Raw genomic sequence first — 20,059 nt, 5'->3', positions numbered from 1 at the left:
AAAGACTTTAATTTAAAAAAAACCTTAGCAGAAGTACAAATTTCATAATGCCAACAATATGGATAATGATATGATAAATATGATAACGTTAATAAACAAAGGTCTCTGGTATATTCAAAGTATTTAGCAGTAGGCCATTTTTATTGATGACAATAACAAAAAGCAAGGATGGTAAAGAACAGAGATTCCAAACGTTGAGAAAAGTTCCACCCATCAAATTGGGAGTTCTGAACAAAAATAACTTTCCAAAGAATGTCATGCTAATAGTAAAAATAAGCACTCTCTTTTAAGAAACTGATTAAAAATGAACTGAAAACTGATTTCGAAGAAATTGTTTATGTTGAGTCACTGTTAGAGTTACATTACTGAAAAGAATGTTAGTCTTACCTGAAACGCATCTTCTAGTTGTACGGGAGGAGAATCCAAAGCGTGGGCTGTCTCCTGCTTCCTCGCTTAAAGACAGAGTCAATCAAAGTTTAGTCCAGTCCCCTTTCCACTGCGCATGCCCAGTTTTTGATGAAGGCTGATGACTGACTTGGAGATTTCTTGGTGCTCTTTCTTGACCATTCCGTGCTCAGGACTAATTCTCTAAGGGTGGGATTTGGATTCTCCTTCCGTACAACTAGATTATGTGTTTCAGACAAGACCAATGCTCTTTCTCAGTTGTACTAGTCAGAGAATCCAAAGTGTGGGACGTATCCCAAACTAATTGTCCTGAGAGTGGGCCAACTCCTTGTCCCAAGCCCCCATCTCCTGCTCTTTGTAGCACCCTTCTTCCAAGGGATGCTTCCGCTGATGCAAATGTATCCAGTTTATAATTTCTGATGAATGGAGATGGTGATGACTACATTGCAGCCCTACAGATCTCTTCAATCAAGGCCTGCAGATAGGCAATCTTCACCATATATACCACAACAGCCCTTTCCTTCCACTGGGTGGCTTTAACCACTCCCAATTCCCACAGAGGCAGTGTATTCCATGCCGCTGATGTGGCTGCACTCCTGGTTGAATGTGCCATTATCTTACCCGGCAACTGCAATGATTGGCTTTCATAAGCACTTGTGATACATGTCCTGATCCATCTGCCTATGGTTGATGGTGAAACCTTTTGTCCCAACGAACTCCGTCTAAATGAAATGAACAATTCCTCCATTTTTCTGATGGGTCTTGTTCTCTTAATATAAATGCGTATAGCCCTCTTTACGTCTAAGGAGTGTCACTTCTTTTCTAGGCTATGGACTGGTTCTGGGCAGAAGTCTGGTCGTACTAACTCCTGCACTCTATGGAATGTAGAATTGATCCTTGGGATAAAAGTCGGATCTAATCTTAATCCTACCCTGTTTGGGTGGACTACACAGAGGTATAGTCCACCCAAAATCACAGATAATGGTGCTAGCTCTGATATTCTTCTGGCTGATGTAATGGCAACTAGGAAGTCCACCTTAAGGGTGAGTGAGGGTAATCCCACTGACCTCAGTGGTTCAAAGGGCTCAGTCATGAGCACTCTCAGCACCCCTGTCAAGTCCCAAGTGGGGTACCTGTGTATCACTGGTGGCTTTAGATTGGATGCTCCCCGATGAACGTGTGGATTAGGGGATGTCGTCATTCCGAGGCTCCGCAACCCAATACTGATGCTGTCGCAACTACCTGCCTCCATAAGGTGTTAGGGGTTAAGCCCTTTTCCAAGCCTTCCTGGAGAAAGTCCAGCACTTGTGTAACTAACACTGAGGTTGGGCCTATTTGTTTCCTAGAACACCAGGTTCCAAATGCTCTCCAGGTAGCATCATAAATTCTGTTGATCGATGGCCTCCTAGAGGCCTGGAGTGTTTGTATCACATTGGCTGAACACTCTAATCACCTTAGCGTGGCCCTCCTCAAGTGCCATGTGGTTTTTTTTTTTAAGCCATTGTGACTCCAGGTGTCATATGAATAGAATACCTTTATTGTCATTGCATTCCACGAATACAATGAAATTTGAAAGCTACATCAGCACAGTGCCCCGAACACCACATCACAATCACACTACAGAGTATTTAAAAATTAAAATAATTATAATAATAATAGGACTAAATCACAAATGCACTGTTTGATTCAAGACAATTACTGCCTTGGAAAAGAAACTATTTCTCAATCTATTAGTCCTCATTTTAAGACACGCTGGCTCCCTGGTTCAGCTCTACCCTGTCTGGGGGAATTCTCCATGGTCTGGATACCGACAGATCTACTAGATCTGCGTACCAAGACCTCCTGGGCCAGTGAGGTGCTACCATTAAAACCTCTGCCCCCTTCCTCTATCCCTCTCCTGATTACCCTTGGTACTAAAGGAAGTGGGGGAAATGCATAAAGCAGCCCCTCTGGCCATGCTCCTTGGAGTGCATTGGTTCCTTCTGCTCCCTGTGTTGGAAATCTCAAGTAGAATCTCAGGAGTTGTGCATTTGCTGGGGTCACAAACAGGTCCAGGACTGCTCTCCTGAATCTGTGCAACTGTTTCCTGAACAGGTCCGGGCATAAGCGCCACCTGAGTGGTCGATGGTTGTTCTGCTGAGCCAATCTGCCTGAATGTTCTCCACTCCTGATATGTGTTCTACCCTGATCAATAGGCCCAATTGTTCTGCTTCTTGCATGAGCTTTAGGGAGTGAGTACCCCCTTGTCTGTTGATATGTGCCTTGGTGGTCATATTGTCTGTCAGGATCAACACATGCTGTCCCCACTATCACTGACTTGAAGGCCCTTAGAGCCAGGTGAGATGCCCTGACTTCTAACCAGCTGATGTTGTTCCTGAGATCTGACTGAGACCACTGACCCTGTGTAATCTGGTTCTGAGAGTGGGCCCCCAGCCTACTAAACTTGCATCTGTTGTGATAGTCAGTCGGATGGGTTCCTTGAACCCACACCCCCTCATCATGGCCTGTGATCTCCACCACTGGAGTGACTGCTTCACTCTGGGAGGAATTTGTACCTTGGTTCCCACATTGCCCTTGCCTGCTCTCTGGTAAGGTAATAGAAACCAGTGCAAGGTCCTTGCATGCAGTCTGGCCCAAGGTACTATCAAGATGCACGATATCATCTTTCCTAATAGTTGTGACAGTAAGTCCACCCGGGGCTGTAACCACTTGATGTATTGATGACTTTATGCTGCCCTGTCGTTCCTGTGACAGGTAAACCTAGCAGGAATTGGTGTCTATTACGGTTCCTAAGTGTTGTAAATGCCTTGTTGGTTCTAAGTGGTTCTTTTCGAAATTCACCAAAAAGCCATGTTCTTGTAATGTCTGTATTGTGGTTTCTAGATCGCTCTTTGCTTTTAGAGTTGATGTTGACTGTTTTAATATGTTGTCCAAGTAGCATTGGATCCATATGGGCTTTGTCCTGAGAAAAGTTGCTACCACTGCCAGTACCTTGGTGAATGTCCTTAGTCCCGAGGATGGTTAAATGGTAGAGCTCTATATTCGTAGTGTCCTCCTGCATAACCAAACTGCAGGAACTTTCGGTGCCTTTTGGTAATAGGTATGTGTAGGTACTCGTCTGTGAGGTTTACTGATGTCAGGACATCTCCCTCCCAGATGCTCCCTAGTATAGATTGCAGGGATTGCATCTAAAATCTCTTATACACTATGTGCCTGTTTAGTAATTTGAGATCCAAAATTGGTCTCCACCCCCACACTCGATGCCTTTTGTACAACAAACAGGTTTGAGTAGAACCCTTGTCCCTGTTCATTCTCCGGTACCACTTGTACCGCCCGAATGTCCAGCAGAAGTTGCACTGCTGTTTCCATAATTACCCTTTTGGCTTTGTCTCTTGGCATCGGGCATCTTCTGAATGAGTTCGGAGGTGTGGAGAGGAATTCCAGAACTAGGCCTCTTCTTATTGTGTCAGTTATCCATTGTTGTTGTCTCCCATTGGTCGGTGAATAGGCCGAGTCTCCCTCCAATGGGTGCGGTGTTTTGGCTGTCACTTTGTATCCTGGAAGGCCCTGCTAGTCGAACTCTTGAAAGGCCGTCTTCCCACCCCCACAAAGCCTCCAGCGTTCCCTTTGATAAGAGCAGACTCAGTCAAGACTGAGTGAGCTCCAAAAACAGCCATACAAGCCTGCCCAAGAGAAAGGGAGGCTAGAGTCCATACTCAGTCTAGGCTGAGCATACTCTTAAGCGGTTAGAAAGAGCAACTGCATTAGCTGAACCCCAGCGTGGGTGAAGCTGCCAGAAAGAACAAAGGGATATATTATCGCTGATTTTTCTGAAACGGAGGCAGGGGAATGAGAAGAGATTTTATAATGTGGAACTAATGGATCTAATTCTAGTTCCCATGATAGACAGTCCAGTGGCAGCCTCCACACCAGCTACAGTGCTGGCTAATGAAGCTGAGGATGGTCTAAAAGAGGAGGACAAGAAAACAGAGCAGACCCTTCAAAAGGTTCACCAGGCTGCAGCATGGTCTATAAAGGCAGCATCTGCGACATCTTTTTTCAGCAGAGCAGTCCTGATATGGATTGAGAAGATGCAGAAAAGGCTACCACCTGGCGATCTTCTATTGCAACAGGACTTGAACAAAATAGTAGCTGCAATGGAGTTCATAGCAGACACCACACTCAATGTGGTCAAGTATGCAACTAAGGCCATAGCAACTTCAGTGGCTGCAAGGCGCCTTGTTTGGCTATGTCACTGGCAGAAGGATCTGAAACATAAATGGAAGCTGGCATCAGCCACAGTTAAAGGGGACAAACTTTTTTGGGATGCCATTGAGCCATTACTGATAGAAACCAAGTACGAGGAAGGTCTTGCCGAGGAAATTTCATCAGGCAGATAGGCAATCTTCACCATATATACCACAACAGCCCTTTCCTTCCACTGGGTGGCTTTAACCACTCCCAATTCCCACAGAGGCAGTGTATTCCATGCCGCTGATGTGGCTGCACTCCTGGTTGAATGTGCCGTTATCTTACCCGGCAACTGCAATGATTGGCTTTCATAAGCACTTGTGATACATGTCCTAATCCATCTGCCTATGGTTGATGGTGAAACCTTTGTCTCAACGAACTCCGTCTAAATGAAATGAACAATTCCTCCATTTTTCTGATGGGTCTTGTTCTCTTAATATAAATGCGTATAGCCCTCTTTACGTCTAAGGAGTGTCACTTCTTTTCTAGGCTATGGACTGGTTCTGGGCAGAAGTCTGGTAGTACTAACTCCTGCACTCTATGGAATGTAGAATTGATCCTTGGGATAAAGGTCGGATCTAATATTAATCCTACCCTGTTTGGGTGGACTACACAGAGGTATAGTCCACCCAAAATCACAGATAATGGTGCTAGCTCTGATATTCTTCTGGCTGATGTAATGGCAACTAGGAAGTCCACCTTAAGGGTGAGTGAGGGTAATCCCACTGACCTCAGTGGTTCAAAGGGCTCAGTCATGAGCACTCTCAGCACCCCTGTCAAGTCCCCAGTGGGGTACCTGTGTATCACTGGTGGCTTTAGATTGGTTGCTCCCCGATGAACGTGTGGATTAGGGATGTCGTCATTCCGAGGCTCCGCAACCCAATACTGATGCTGTCGCAACTACCTGCCTCCATAAGGTGTTAGGGGTTAAGCCCTTTTCCAAGCCTTCCTGGAGAAAGTCCAGCACTTGTGTAACTAACACTGAGGTTGGGCCTATTTGTTTCCTAGAACACCAGGTTCCAAATGCTCTCCAGGTAGCATCATAAATTCTGTTGATCGATGGCCTCCTAGAGGCCTGGAGTGTTTGTATCACATTGGCTGAACACTCTAATCGCCTTAGCGTGGCCCTCCTCAAGTGCCATGTGGTTTTTTTTTAAGCCATTGTGACTCCAGGTGTCATATGAATAGAATACCTTTATTGTCATTGCATTCCACGAATACAATGAAATTTGAAAGCTACATCAGCACAGTGCCCGAACACCACATCACAATCACACTACAGAGTATTTAAAAATTAAAATAATTATAATAATAATAGGACTAAATCACAAATGCACTGTTTGATTCAAGACAATTACTGCCTTGGAAAAGAAACTATTTCTCAATCTATTAGTCCTCATTTTAAGACACGCTGGCTCCCTGGTTCAGCTCTACCCTGTCTGGGGAATTCTCCATGGTCTGGATACCGACAGATCTACTAGATCTGTGTACCAAGACCTTCTGGGCCAGTGAGGTGCTACCATTAAAACCTCTGCCCCCTTCCTCTATCCCTCTCCTGATTACCCTTGGTACTAAAGGAAGGGGGAAATGCATAAAGCAGCCCCTTGGCCACGCTCCTTGGAGTGCATTGGTTCCTTCTGCTCCCTGTGTTGGAAATCTCAAGTAGAATCTCAGGAGTTGTGCATTTGCTGGGGTCACAAACAGGTCCAGGACTGCTCTCCTGAATCTGTGCAACTGTTCCCTGAACAGGTCCGGGCGTAAGCACCACTCTGAGTGGTCGACAGTTGTTCTGCTGAGCCAATCTGCCTGAATGTTCTCCACTCCTGATATGTGTTCCACCCTGATCGATAGGCCCAATTGTTCTGCTTCTTGCATGAGCTTTAGGGAGTGAGTACCCCTTTGTCTGTTGATATGTGCCTTGTTGGTCATATTGTCTGTCAGGATCAACACATGCTGTCCCCACCATCACTGACTTGAAGGCCCTTAGAGCCAGGTGAGATGCCCTGACTTCTAACCAGCTGATGTTGTTCCTGAGATCTGACTGAGACCACTGACCCTGTGTAATCTGGTTCTGACAGTGGGTCCCCAGCCTACTAAACTTGCATCTGTTGTGATAGTCAGTCGGATGGGTTCCTTGAACCCACACCCCCTCATCATGGCCTGTGATCTCCACCACTGGAGTGACTGCTTCACTCTGGGAGGAATTTGTACCTTGGTTCCCACATTGCCCTTGCCTGCTCTATGGTAAGGTAATAGGAACCAGTGCAAGGTCCTTGCGTGCAGTCTGGCCCAAGGTACTATCAAGATGCATGATATCATCTTTCCTAATAGTTGTGACAGTAAGTCCACCCGGGGCTGTAACCACTTGATGTATTGATGACCTTATGCTGCCCTGTTGTTCCTGTGACAGGTAAACCTAGCACGAGTTGGTGTCTATTACGGTTCCTAAGTGTTGTAAATGCCTTGTCGGTTCTAAGTGGCTCTTTTCCAAATTCACCAAAAAGCCATGTTCTTTTGATGTCTGTATTGTGGTTTCTAGATCGCTCTTTGCTCTTAGAGTCAATGTTGACTGTTTTAATATGTTGTCCAAGTAGCATTGGATCCGTATGGGCTTTGTCCTGAGAAAAGCTGCTACCACTGTCAGTACCTTGGTGAATGTCCTTAGTCCCGAGGATGGTTAAATGGTAGAGCTCTGTATTCGTAGTGTCCTCCTGCGTAACCAAACTGCAGGAACTTTCGGTGCCTTTGGTAATAGGTATGTGTAGGTACTGCGTCTGTGAGGTTTACTGATGTCAGGACATCTCCTTCCGGATGCTCCCTAGTATAGATTGCAGGGATTGCATCTAGAATCTCTTATACACTATGTGCCTGTTTAGTAATTTGAGATCCAAAATTGGTCTCCACCCCCACACTCGATGCCTTTTGTACAACAAACAGGTTTGAGTAGAACCCTTGTCCCTGTTCATTCTCCGGTACCACTTGTACCGCCCGAATGTCCAGCAGAAGTTGCACTGCTGTTTCCATAATTACCCTTTTGGCTTTGTCTCTTGGCATCGGGCATCTTCTGAATGAGTTCGGAGGTGTGGAGAGGAATTCCAGAACTAGGCCTCTTCTTATTGTGTCAGTTATCCATTGTTGTTGTCTCCATTGGTCGGTGAATAGGCCGAGTCTCCCTCCAATGGGTGCGTTGTTTTGGCTGTCACTTTGTATGCTGGAAGGCCCTGCTGGTCGAACTCTTGAAAGGCCGTCTTCCCACCCCCACAAAGCCTCCAGCGTCCTTTGATAAGAGCAGACTCAGTCAAGGCTGAGCGAGCTCCAAAAACAGCCATACAAGCCTGCCCAAGAGAAAGGGAGGCTAGAGTCCATACTCAGTCTAGGCTGAGCATACTCTTAAGCGGTTAGAAAGAGCAACTGCATTAGCTGAACCCCAGCGTGGGTGAAGCTGCCGGAAAGAACAAAGGGATATATTATCGCTGATTTTTCTGAAACGGAGGCAGGGGAATGAGAAGAGATTTTATAATGTGGAACTAGTGGATCTAATTCTAGTTCCCATGATAGACAGTCCAGTGGCAGCCTCCACACCAGCTACAGTGCTGGCTAATGAAGCTGAGGATGGTCTAAAAGAGGAGGACAAGAAAACGGAGCAGACCCTTCAAAAGGTTCACCAGGCTGCAGCATGGTCTATAAAGGCAGCATCTGCGACATCTTTTTCAGCAGAGCAGTCCTGATATGGATTGAGAAGATGCAGAAAAGGCTACCACCTGGCGATCTTCTATTGCAACAGGACTTGAACAAAATAGTAGCTGCAATGGAGTTCATAGCAGACACCACACTCAATGTGGTCAAGTATGCAACTAAGGCCATAGCAACTTCAGTGGCTGCAAGGCGCCTTGTTTGGCTATGTCACTGGCAGAAGGATCTGAAACATAAATGGAAGCTGGCATCAGCCACAATTAAAGGGGACAAACTTTTTTGGGATGCCATTGAGCCATTACTGATAGAAACCAAGTACGAGGAAGGTCTTGCTGAGGAAATTTCGTCAGGCAGATAGGCAATCTTCACCATATATACCACAACAGCCCTTTCCTTCCACTGGGTGGCTTTAGCCACTCCCAATTCCCACAGAGGCAGTGTATTCCATGCCGCTGATGTGGCTGCACTCCTGGTTGAATGTGCCGTTATCTTACCCGGCAACTGCAATGATTGGCTTTCATAAGCACTTGTGATACATGTCCTAATCCATCTGCCTATGGTTGATGGTGAAACCTTTTGTCTCAACGAACTCCGTCTAAATGAAATGAACAATTCCTCCATTTTTCTGATGGGTCTTGTTCTCTTAATATAAATGCGTATAGCCCTCTTTACGTCTAAGGAGTGTCACTTCTTTTCTAGGCTATGGACTGGTTCTGGGCAGAAGTCTGGTAGTACTAACTCCTGCACTCTATGGAATGTAGAATTGATCCTTGGGATAAAGGTCGGATCTAATCTTAATCCTACCCTGTTTGGGTGGACTACACAGAGGTATAGTCCACCCAAAATCACAGATAATGGTGCTAGCTCTGATATTCTTCTGGCTGATGTAATGGCAACTAGGAAGTCCACCTTAAGGGTGAGTGAGGGTAATCCCACTGACCTCAGTGGTTCAAAGGGCTCAGTCATGAGCACTCTCAGCACCCCTGTCAAGTCCCAAGTGGGGTACCTGTGTATCACTGGTGGCTTTAGATTGGTTGCTCCCCGATGAACGTGTGGATTAGGGGATGTCGTCATTCCGAGGCTCCGCAACCCAATACTGATGCTGTCGCAACTACCTGCCTCCATAAGGTGTTAGGGGTTAAGCCCTTTTCCAAGCCTTCCTGGAGAAAGTCCAACACTTGTGTAACTAACACTGAGGTTGGGCCTATTTGTTTCCTAGAACACCAGGTTCCAAATGCTCTCCAGGTAGCATCATAAATTCTGTTGATCGATGGCCTCCTAGAGGCCTGGAGTGTTTGTATCACATTGGCTGAACACTCTAATCGCCTTAGCGTGGCCCTCCTCAAGTGCCATGTGGTTTTTTTTTAAGCCATTGTGACTCCAGGTGTCATATGAATAGAATACCTTTATTGTCATTGCATTCCACGAATACAATGAAATTTGAAAGCTACATCAGCACAGTGCCCTAAACACCACATCACAATCACACTACAGAGTATTTAAAAATTAAAATAATTATAATAATAATAGGACTAAATCACAAATGCACTGTTTGATTCAAGACAATTACTGCCTTGGAAAAGAAACTATTTCTCAATCTATTAGTCCTCATTTTAAGACACGCTGGCTCCCTGGTTCAGCTCTACCCTGTCTGGGGGAATTCTCCATGGTCTGGATACCGACAGATCTACTAGATCTGTGTACCAAGACCTTCTGGGCCAGTGAGGTGCTACCATTAAAACCTCTGCCCCCTTCCTCTATCCCTCTCCTGATTACCCTTGGTACTAAAGGAAGGGGGGGAAATGCATAAAGCAGCCCCTTTGGCCACGCTCCTTGGAGTGCATTGGTTCCTTCTGCTCCCTGTGTTGGAAATCTCAAGTAGAATCTCAGGAGTTGTGCATTTGCTGGGGTCACAAACAGGTCCAGGACTGCTCTCCTGAATCTGTGCAACTGTTCCCTGAACAGGTCCGGGCGTAAGCGCCACTCTGAGTGGTCGACAGTTGTTCTGCTGAGCCAATCTGCCTGAATGTTCTCCACTCCTGATATGTGTTCCACCCTGGTCGATAGGCCCAATTGTTCTGCTTCTTGCATGAGCTTTAGGGAGTGAGTACCCCTTTGTCTGTTGATATGTGCCTTGGTGGTCATATTGTCTGTCAGGATCAACACATGCTGTCCCCACCATCACTGACTTGAAGGCCCTTAGAGCCAGGTGAGATGCCCTGACTTCTAACCAGCTGATGTTGTTCCTGAGATCTGACTGAGACCACTGACCCTGTGTAATCTGGTTCTGACAGTGGGCCCCCAGCCTACTAAACTTGCATCTGTTGTGATAGTCAGTCGGATGGGTTCCTTGAACCCACACCCCCTCATCATGGCCTGTGATCTCCACCACTGGAGTGACTGCTTCACTCTGGGAGGAATTTGTACCTTGGTTCCCACATTGCCCTTGCCTGCTCTATGGTAAGGTAATAGGAACCAGTGCAAGGTCCTTGCGTGCAGTCTGGCCCAAGGTACTATCAAGATGCACGATATCATCTTTCCTAATAGTTGTGACAGTAAGTCCACCCGGGGCTGTAACCACTTGATGTATTGATGACCTTATGCTGCCCTGTTGTTCCTGTGACAGGTAAACCTAGCACGAGTTGGTGTCTATTACGGTTCCTAAGTGTTGTAAATGCCTTGTCGGTTCTAAGTGGCTCTTTTCCAAATTCACCAAAAAGCCATGTTCTTTTGATGTCTGTATTGTGGTTTCTAGATCGCTCTTTGCTCTTAGAGTCAATGTTGACTGTTTTAATATGTTGTCCAAGTAGCATTGGATCCATATGGGCTTTGTCCTGAGAAAAGTTGCTACCACTGCCAGTACCTTGGTGAATGTCCTTAGTCCCGAGGATGGTTAAATGGTAGAGCTCTATATTCGTAGTGTCCTCCTGCATAACCAAACTGCAGGAACTTTCGGTGCCTTTTGGTAATAGGTATGTGTAGGTACTCGTCTGTGAGGTTTACTGATGTCAGGACATCTCCCTTCCAGATGCTCCCTAGTATAGATTGCAGGGATTGCATCTAGAATCTCTTATACACTATGTGCCTGTTTAGTAATTTGAGATCCAAAATTGGTCTCCACCCCCACACTCGATGCCTTTTGTACAACAAACAGGTTTGAGTAGAACCCTTGTCCCTGTTCATTCTCCGGTACCACTTGTACCGCCCGAATGTCCAGCAGAAGTTGCACTGCTGTTTCCATAATTACCCTTTTGGCTTTGTCTCTTGGCATCGGGCATCTTCTGAATGAGTTCGGAGGTGTGGAGAGGAATTCCAGAACTAGGCCTCTTCTTATTGTGTCAGTTATCCATTGTTGTTGTCTCCCATTGGTCGGTGAATAGGCCGAGTCTCCCTCCAATGGGTGCGTTGTTTTGGCTGTCACTTTGTATGCTGGAAGGCCCTGCTGGTCGAACTCTTGAAAGGCCATCTTCCCACCCCCACAAAGCCTCCAGCGTTCCCTTTGATAAGAGCAGACTCAGTCAAGGCTGAGCGAGCTCCAAAAACAGCCATACAAGCCTGCCCAAGAGAAAGGGAGGCTAGAGTCCATACTCAGTCTAGGCTGAGCATACTCTTAAGCGGTTAGAAAGAGCAACTGCATTAGCTGAACCCTAGCGTGGGTGAAGCTGCCGGAAAGAACAAAGGGATATATTATCGCAGATTTTTCTGAAACGGAGGCAGGGGAATGAGAAGAGATTTTATAATGTGGAACTAGTGGATCTAATTCTAGTTCCCATGATAGACAGTCCAGTGGCAGCCTCCACACCAGCTACAGTGCTGGCTAATGAAGCTGAGGATGGTCTAAAAGAGGAGGACAAGAAAACGGAGCAGACCCTTCAAAAGGTTCACCAGGCTGCAGCATGGTCTATAAAGGCAGCATCTGCGACATCTTTTTTCAGCAGAGCAGTCCTGATATGGATTGAGAAGATGCAGAAAAGGCTACCACCTGGCGATCTTCTATTGCAACAGGACTTGAACAAAATAGTAGCTGCAATGGAGTTCATAGCAGACACCACACTCAATGTGGTCAAGTATGCAACTAAGGCCATAGCAACTTCAGTGGCTGCAAGGCGCCTTGTTTGGCTATGTCACTGGCAGAAGGATCTGAAACATAAATGGAAGCTGGCATCAGCCACAATTAAAGGGGACAAACTTTTTGGGATGCCATTGAGCCATTACTGATAGAAACCAAGTACGAGGAAGGTCTTGCTGAGGAAATTTCGTCAGGCAGATAGGCAATCTTCACCATATATACCACAACAGCCCTTTCCTTCCACTGGGTGGCTTTAGCCACTCCCAATTCCCACAGAGGCAGTGTATTCCATGCCGCTGATGTGGCTGCACTCCTGGTTGAATGTGCCGTTATCTTACCCGGCAACTGCAATGATTGGCTTTCATAAGCACTTGTGATACATGTCCTAATCCATCTGCCTATGGTTGATGGTGAAACCTTTGTCTCAACGAACTCCGTCTAAATGAAATGAACAATTCCTCCATTTTTCTGATGGGTCTTGTTCTCTTAATATAAATGCGTATAGCCCTCTTTACGTCTAAGGAGTGTCACTTCTTTTCTAGGCTATGGACTGGTTCTGGGCAGAAGTCTGGTAGTACTAACTCCTGCACTCTATGGAATGTAGAATTGATCCTTGGGATAAAGGTCGGATCTAATCTTAATCCTACCCTGTTTGGGTGGACTACACAGAGGTATAGTCCACCCAAAATCACAGATAATGGTGCTAGCTCTGATATTCTTCTGGCTGATGTAATGGCAACTAGGAAGTCCACCTTAAGGGTGAGTGAGGGTAATCCCACTGACCTCAGTGGTTCAAAGGGCTCAGTCATGAGCACTCTCAGCACCCCTGTCAAGTCCCAAGTGGGGTACCTGTGTATCACTGGTGGCTTTAGATTGGTTGCTCCCCGATGAACGTGTGGATTAGGGGATGTCGTCATTCCGAGGCTCCGCAACCCAATACTGATGCTGTCGCAACTACCTGCCTCCATAAGGTGTTAGGGGTTAAGCCCTTTTCCAAGCCTTCCTGGAGAAAGTCCAACACTTGTGTAACTAACACTGAGGTTGGGCCTATTTGTTTCCTAGAACACCAGGTTCCAAATGCTCTCCAGGTAGCATCATAAATTCTGTTGATCGATGGCCTCCTAGAGGCCTGGAGTGTTTGTATCACATTGGCTGAACACTCTAATCGCCTTAGCGTGGCCCTCCTCAAGTGCCATGTGGTTTTTTAAGCCATTGTGACTCCAGGTGTCATATGAATAGAATACCTTTATTGTCATTGCATTCCACGAATACAATGAAATTTGAAAGCTACATCAGCACAGTGCCCCGAACACCACATCACAATCACACTACAGAGTATTTAAAAATTAAAATAATTATAATAATAATAGGACTAAATCACAAATGCACTGTTTGATTCAAGACAATTACTGCCTTGGAAAAGAAACTATTTCTCAATCTATTAGTCCTCATTTTAAGACACGCTGGCTCCCTGGTTCAGCTCTACCCTGTCTGGGGAATTCTCCATGGTCTGGATACCGACAGATCTACTAGATCTGTGTACCAAGACCTTCTGGGCCAGTGAGGTGCTACCATTAAAACCTCTGCCCCCTTCCTCTATCCCTCTCCTGATTACCCTTGGTACTAAAGGAAGGGGGAAATGCATAAAGCAGCCCCTTTGGCCACGCTCCTTGGAGTGCATTGGTTCCTTCTGCTCCCTGTGTTGGAAATCTCAAGTAGAATCTCAGGAGTTGTGCATTTGCTGGGGTCACAAACAGGTCCAGGACTGCTCTCCTGAATCTGTGCAACTGTTCCCTGAACAGGTCCGGGCGTAAGCGCCACTCTGAGTGGTCGACAGTTGTTCTGCTGAGCCAATCTGCCTGAATGTTCTCCACTCCTGATATGTGTTCCACCCTGGTCGATAGGCCCAATTGTTCTGCTTCTTGCATGAGCTTTAGGGAGTGAGTACCCCTTTGTCTGTTGATATGTGCCTTGGTGGTCATATTGTCTGTCAGGATCAACACATGCTGTCCCCACCATCACTGACTTGAAGGCCCTTAGAGCCAGGTGAGATGCCCTGACTTCTAACCAGCTGATGTTGTTCCTGAGATCTGACTGAGACCACTGACCCTGTGTAATCTGGTTCTGACAGTGGGCCCCAGCCTACTAAACTTGCATCTGTTGTGATAGTCAGTCGGATGGGTTCCTTGAACCCACACCCCCTCATCATGGCCTGTGATCTCCACCACTGGAGTGACTGCTTCACTCTGGGAGGAATTTGTACCTTGGTTCCCACATTGCCCTTGCCTGCTCTATGGTAAGGTAATAGGAACCAGTGCAAGGTCCTTGCGTGCAGTCTGGCCCAAGGTACTATCAAGATGCACGATATCATCTTTCCTAATAGTTGTGACAGTAAGTCCACCCGGGGCTGTAACCACTTGATGTATTGATGACCTTATGCTGCCCTGTTGTTCCTGTGACAGGTAAACCTAGCACGAGTTGGTGTCTATTACGGTTCCTAAGTGTTGTAAATGCCTTGTCGGTTCTAAGTGGCTCTTTTCCAAATTCACCAAAAAGCCATGTTCTTTTGATGTCTGTATTGTGGTTTCTAGATCGCTCTTTGCTCTTAGAGTCAATGTTGACTGTTTTAATATGTTGTCCAAGTAGCATTGGATCCGTATGGGCTTTGTCCTGAGAAAAGTTGCTACCACTGTCAGTACCTTGGTGAATGTCCTTAGTCCCGAGGATGGTTAAATGGTAGAGCTCTGTATTCGTAGTGTCCTCCTGCGTAACCAAACTGCAGGAACTTTCGGTGCCTTTTGGTAATAGGTATGTGTAGGTACTCGTCTGTGAGGTTTACTGATGTCAGGACATCTCCCTTCCGGATGCTCCCTAGTATAGATTGCAGGGATTGCATCTAGAATCTCTTATACACTATGTGCCTGTTTAGTAATTTGAGATCCAAAATTGGTCTCCACCCCCACACTCGATGCCTTTTGTACAACAAACAGGTTTGAGTAGAACCCTTGTCCCTGTTCATTCTCCGGTACCACTTGTACCGCCCGAATGTCCAGCAGAAGTTGCACTGCTGTTTCCATAATTACCCTTTTGGCTTTGTCTCTTGGCATCGGGCATCTTCTGAATGAGTTCGGAGGTGTGGAGAGGAATTCCAGAACTAGGCCTCTTCTTATTGTGTCAGTTATCCATTGTTGTTGTCTCCCATTGGTCGGTGAATAGGCCGAGTCTCCCTCCAATGGGTGCGTTGTTTTGGCTGTCACTTTGTATGCTGGAAGGCCCTGCTGGTCGAACTCTTGAAAGGCCGTCTTCCCACCCCCACAAAGCCTCCAGCGTTCCCTTTGATAAGAGCAGACTCAGTCAAGGCTGAGCGAGCTCCAAAAACAGCCATACAAGCCTGCCCAAGAGAAAGGGAGGCTAGAGTCCATACTCAGTCTAGGCTGAGCATACTCTTAAGCGGTTAGAAAGAGCAACTGCATTAGCTGAACCCCAGCGTGGGTGAAGCTGCCGGAAAGAACAAAGGGATATATTATCGCTGATTTTTCTGAAACGGAGGCAGGGGAATGAGAAGAGATTTTATAATGTGGAACTAGTGGATCTAATTCTAGTTCCCATGATAGACAGTCCAGTGGCAGCCTCCACACCAGCTACAGTGCTGGCTAATGAAGCTGAGGATGGTCTAAAAGAGGAGGACAAGAAAACGGAGCAGACCCTTCAAAAGGTTCACCAGGCTGCAGCATGGTCTATAAAGGCAGCATCTGCGACATCTTTTTCAGCAGAGCAGTCCTGATATGGATTGAGAAGATGCAGAAAAGGCTACCACCTGGCGATCTTCTATTGCAACAGGACTTGAACAAAATAGTAGCTGCAATGGAGTTCATAGCAGACACCACACTCAATGTGGTCAAGTATGCAACTAAGGCCATAGCAACTTCAGTGGCTGCAAGGCGCCTTGTTTGGCTATGTCACTGGCAGAAGGATCTGAAACATAAATGGAAGCTGGCATCAGCCACAGTTAAAGGGGACAAACTTTTTTGGGATGCCATTGAGCCATTACTGATAGAAACCAAGTACGAGGAAGGTCTTGCCGAGGAAATTTCATCAGGCAGATAGGCAATCTTCACCATATATACCACAACAGCCCTTTCCTTCCACTGGGTGGCTTTAACCACTCCCAATTCCCACAGAGGCAGTGTATTCCATGCCGCTGATGTGGCTGCACTCCTGGTTGAATGTGCCGTTATCTTACCCGGCAACTGCAATGATTGGCTTTCATAAGCACTTGTGATACATGTCCTGATCCATCTGCCTATGGTTGATGGTGAAACCTTTGTCCCAACGAACTCCGTCTAAATGAAATGAACAATTCCTCCATTTTTCTGATGGGTCTTGTTCTCTTAATATAAATGCGTATAGCCCTCTTTACGTCTAAGGAGTGTCACTTCTTTTCTAGGCTATGGACTGGTTCTGGGCAGAAGTCTGGTAGTACTAACTCCTGCACTCTATGGAATGTAGAATTGATCCTTGGGATAAAGGTCGGATCTAATATTAATCCTACCCTGTTTGGGTGGACTACACAGAGGTATAGTCCACCCAAAATCACAGATAATGGTGCTAGCTCTGATATTCTTCTGGCTGATGTAATGGCAACTAGGAAGTCCACCTTAAGGGTGAGTGAGGGTAATCCCACTGACCTCAGTGGTTCAAAGGGCTCAGTCATGAGCACTCTCAGCACCCCTGTCAAGTCCCAAGTGGGATACCTGTGTATCACTGGTGGCTTTAGATTGGTTGCTCCCCGATGAACGTGTGGATTAGGGGATGTCGTCATTCCGAGGCTCCGCAACCCAATACTGATGCTGTCGCAACTACCTGCCTCCATAAGGTGTTAGGGGTTAAGCCCTTTTCCAAGCCTTCCTGGAGAAAGTCCAGCACTTGTGTAACTAACACTGAGGTTGGGCCTATTTGTTTCCTAGAACACCAGGTTCCAAATGCTCTCCAGGTAGCATCATAAATTCTGTTGATCGATGGCCTCCTAGAGGCCTGGAGTGTTTGTATCACATTGGCTGAACACTCTAATCGCCTTAGCGTGGCCCTCCTCAAGTGCCATGTGGTTTTTTTTTTAAGCCATTGTGACTCCAGGTGTCATATGAATAGAATACCTTTATTGTCATTGCATTCCACGAATACAATGAAATTTGAAAGCTACATCAGCACAGTGCCCCGAACACCACATCACAATCACACTACAGAGTATTTAAAAATTAAAATAATTATAATAATAATAGGACTAAATCACAAATGCACTGTTTGATTCAAGACAATTACTGCCTTGGAAAAGAAACTATTTCTCAATCTATTAGTCCTCATTTTAAGACACGCTGGCCCCCTGGTTCAGCTCTACCCTGTCTGGGGGAATTCTCCATGGTCTGGATACCGACAGATCTACTAGATCTGCGTACCAAGACCTCCTGGGCCAGTGAGGTGCTACCATTAAAACCTCTGCCCCCTTCCTCTATCCCTCTCCTGATTACCCTTGGTACTAAAGGAAGGGGGGGAAATGCATAAAGCAGCCCCTTTGGCCACGCTCCTTGGAGTGCATTGGTTCCTTCTGCTCCCTGTGTTGGAAATCTCAAGTAGAATCTCAGGAGTTGTGCTAGTAGCATTGGATCCATATGGGCTTTGTCCTGAGAAAAGTTGCTACCACTGCCAGTACCTTGGTGAATGTCCTTAGTCCCGAGGATGGTTAAATGGTAGAGCTCTATATTCGTAGTGTCCTCCTGCATAACCAAACTGCAGGAACTTTCGGTGCCTTTTGGTAATAGGTATGTGTAGGTACTGCGTCTGTGAGGTTTACTGATGTCAGGACATCTCCCTCCCAGATGCTCCCTAGTATAGATTGCAGGGATTGCATCTAAAATCTCTTATACACTATGTGCCTGTTTAGTAATTTGAGATCCAAAATTGGTCTCCACCCCCACACTCGATGCCTTTTGTACAACAAACAGGTTTGAGTAGAACCCTTGTCCCTGTTCATTCTCGGTACCACTTGTACCGCCCGAATGTCCAGCAGAAGTTGCACTGCTGTTTCCATAATTACCCTTTTGGCTTTGTCTCTTGGCATCGGGCATCTTCTGAATGAGTTCGGAGGTGTGGAGAGGAATTCCAGAACTAGGCCTCTTCTTATTGTGTCAGTTATCCATTGTTGTTGTCTCCCATTGGTCGGTGAATAGGCCGAGTCTCCCTCCAATGGGTGCGGTGTTTTGGCTGTCACTTTGTATGCTGGAAGGCCCTGCTAGTCGAACTCTTGAAAGGCCGTCTTCCCACCCCCACAAAGCCTCCAGCGTTCCCTTTGATAAGAGCAGACTCAGTCAAGACTGAGTGAGCTCCAAAAACAGCCATACAAGCCTGCCCAAGAGAAAGGGAGGCTAGAGTCCATACTCAGTCTAGGCTGAGCATACTCTTAAGCGGTTAGAAAGAGCAACTGCATTAGCTGAACCCCAGCGTGGGTGAAGCTGCCGGAAAGAACAAAGGGATATATTATCGCTGATTTTTCTGAAACGGAGGCAGGGGAATGAGAAGAGATTTTATAATGTGGAACTAGTGGATCTAATTCTAGTTCCCATGATAGACAGTCCAGTGGCAGCCTCCACACCAGCTACAGTGCTGGCTAATGAAGCTGAGGATGGTCTAAAAGAGGAGGACAAGAAAACAGAGCAGACCCTTCAAAAGGTTCACCAGGCTGCAGCATGGTCTATAAAGGCAGCATCTGCGACATCTTTTTTCAGCAGAGCAGTCCTGATATGGATTGAGAAGATGCAGAAAAGGCTACCACCTGGCGATCTTCTATTGCAACAGGACTTGAACAAAATAGTAGCTGCAATGGAGTTCATAGCAGACACCACACTCAATGTGGTCAAGTATGCAACTAAGGCCATAGCAACTTCAGTGGCTGCAAGGCGCCTTGTTTGGCTATGTGACTGGCAGGAGGATCTGAAACATAAATGGAAGCTGGCATCAGCCACAGTTAAAGGGGACAAACTTTTTGGGGGTGCCATTGAGCCATTATTGATAGAAACCAAGTACGAGGAAGGTCTTGCCGAGGAAATTTCGTCAGGCAGATAGGCAATCTTCACCATATAAACCACAACAGCCCTTTCCTTCCACTGGGTGGCTTTAGCCACTCCCAATTCCCACAGAGGCAGTACACACAAACCCCTACTAGACATCCAGACAGGTCAGGATTTATGGATAGGGGTGGGAAGACGGCCTTTCAAGACTTCGACCAGCAGGGCCTTCCAGCATACAAAGTGACAGCCAAAACAACACACCCATTGGCGGGAGACTGGGCCTATTCACTGACCAATGGGAGACAACAACAACGGATAACTGGGCCCTAGACACAATAAGAAGAGCTCTTTAAACAGCTCCCTTTGCCTTTCTACAGCAGACTGCCGGTCTTCCCCGCTTTCTCTTCGCCTTGCGACTATGGGATGGCCGAAAGCTTGTTAACTAGCCCTCCTTTCTCTGCTAGCCAATCGAGAGCCTGCCCGCTGCTGCCACTTGCCTTTTAAGTGGCTTGGTCCATGATCCCGGCTCTCTCTATTTGCGTCTTCCAATTACTCACAGTTTGCTGACTTCCACTCTTTT

At 46.5% G+C, this 20,059-nt stretch overlaps 1 protein-coding gene across 1 annotated transcript in view; it reads right to left on the bottom strand.

Annotated features, from left to right (window-relative positions):
• RRAS2 (RAS related 2) overlaps positions 1-20,059 on the bottom strand; it is a 66,515-nt gene that overhangs the window by 3,894 nt on the left and 42,562 nt on the right. The gene's annotated exons all lie outside the window — the stretch shown is intronic.

Source organism: Pseudonaja textilis, chromosome 1 (genome assembly GCF_049901715.1).
Source record: "Pseudonaja textilis isolate UNSWEBS1 chromosome 1, rPseTex1.2, whole genome shotgun sequence".
Lineage (NCBI taxonomy): Eukaryota > Metazoa > Chordata > Lepidosauria > Squamata > Elapidae > Pseudonaja > Pseudonaja textilis.
Note: the sequence above shows the minus strand (reverse complement) of the source record. Positions and strands in the feature narration are given on the sequence as shown.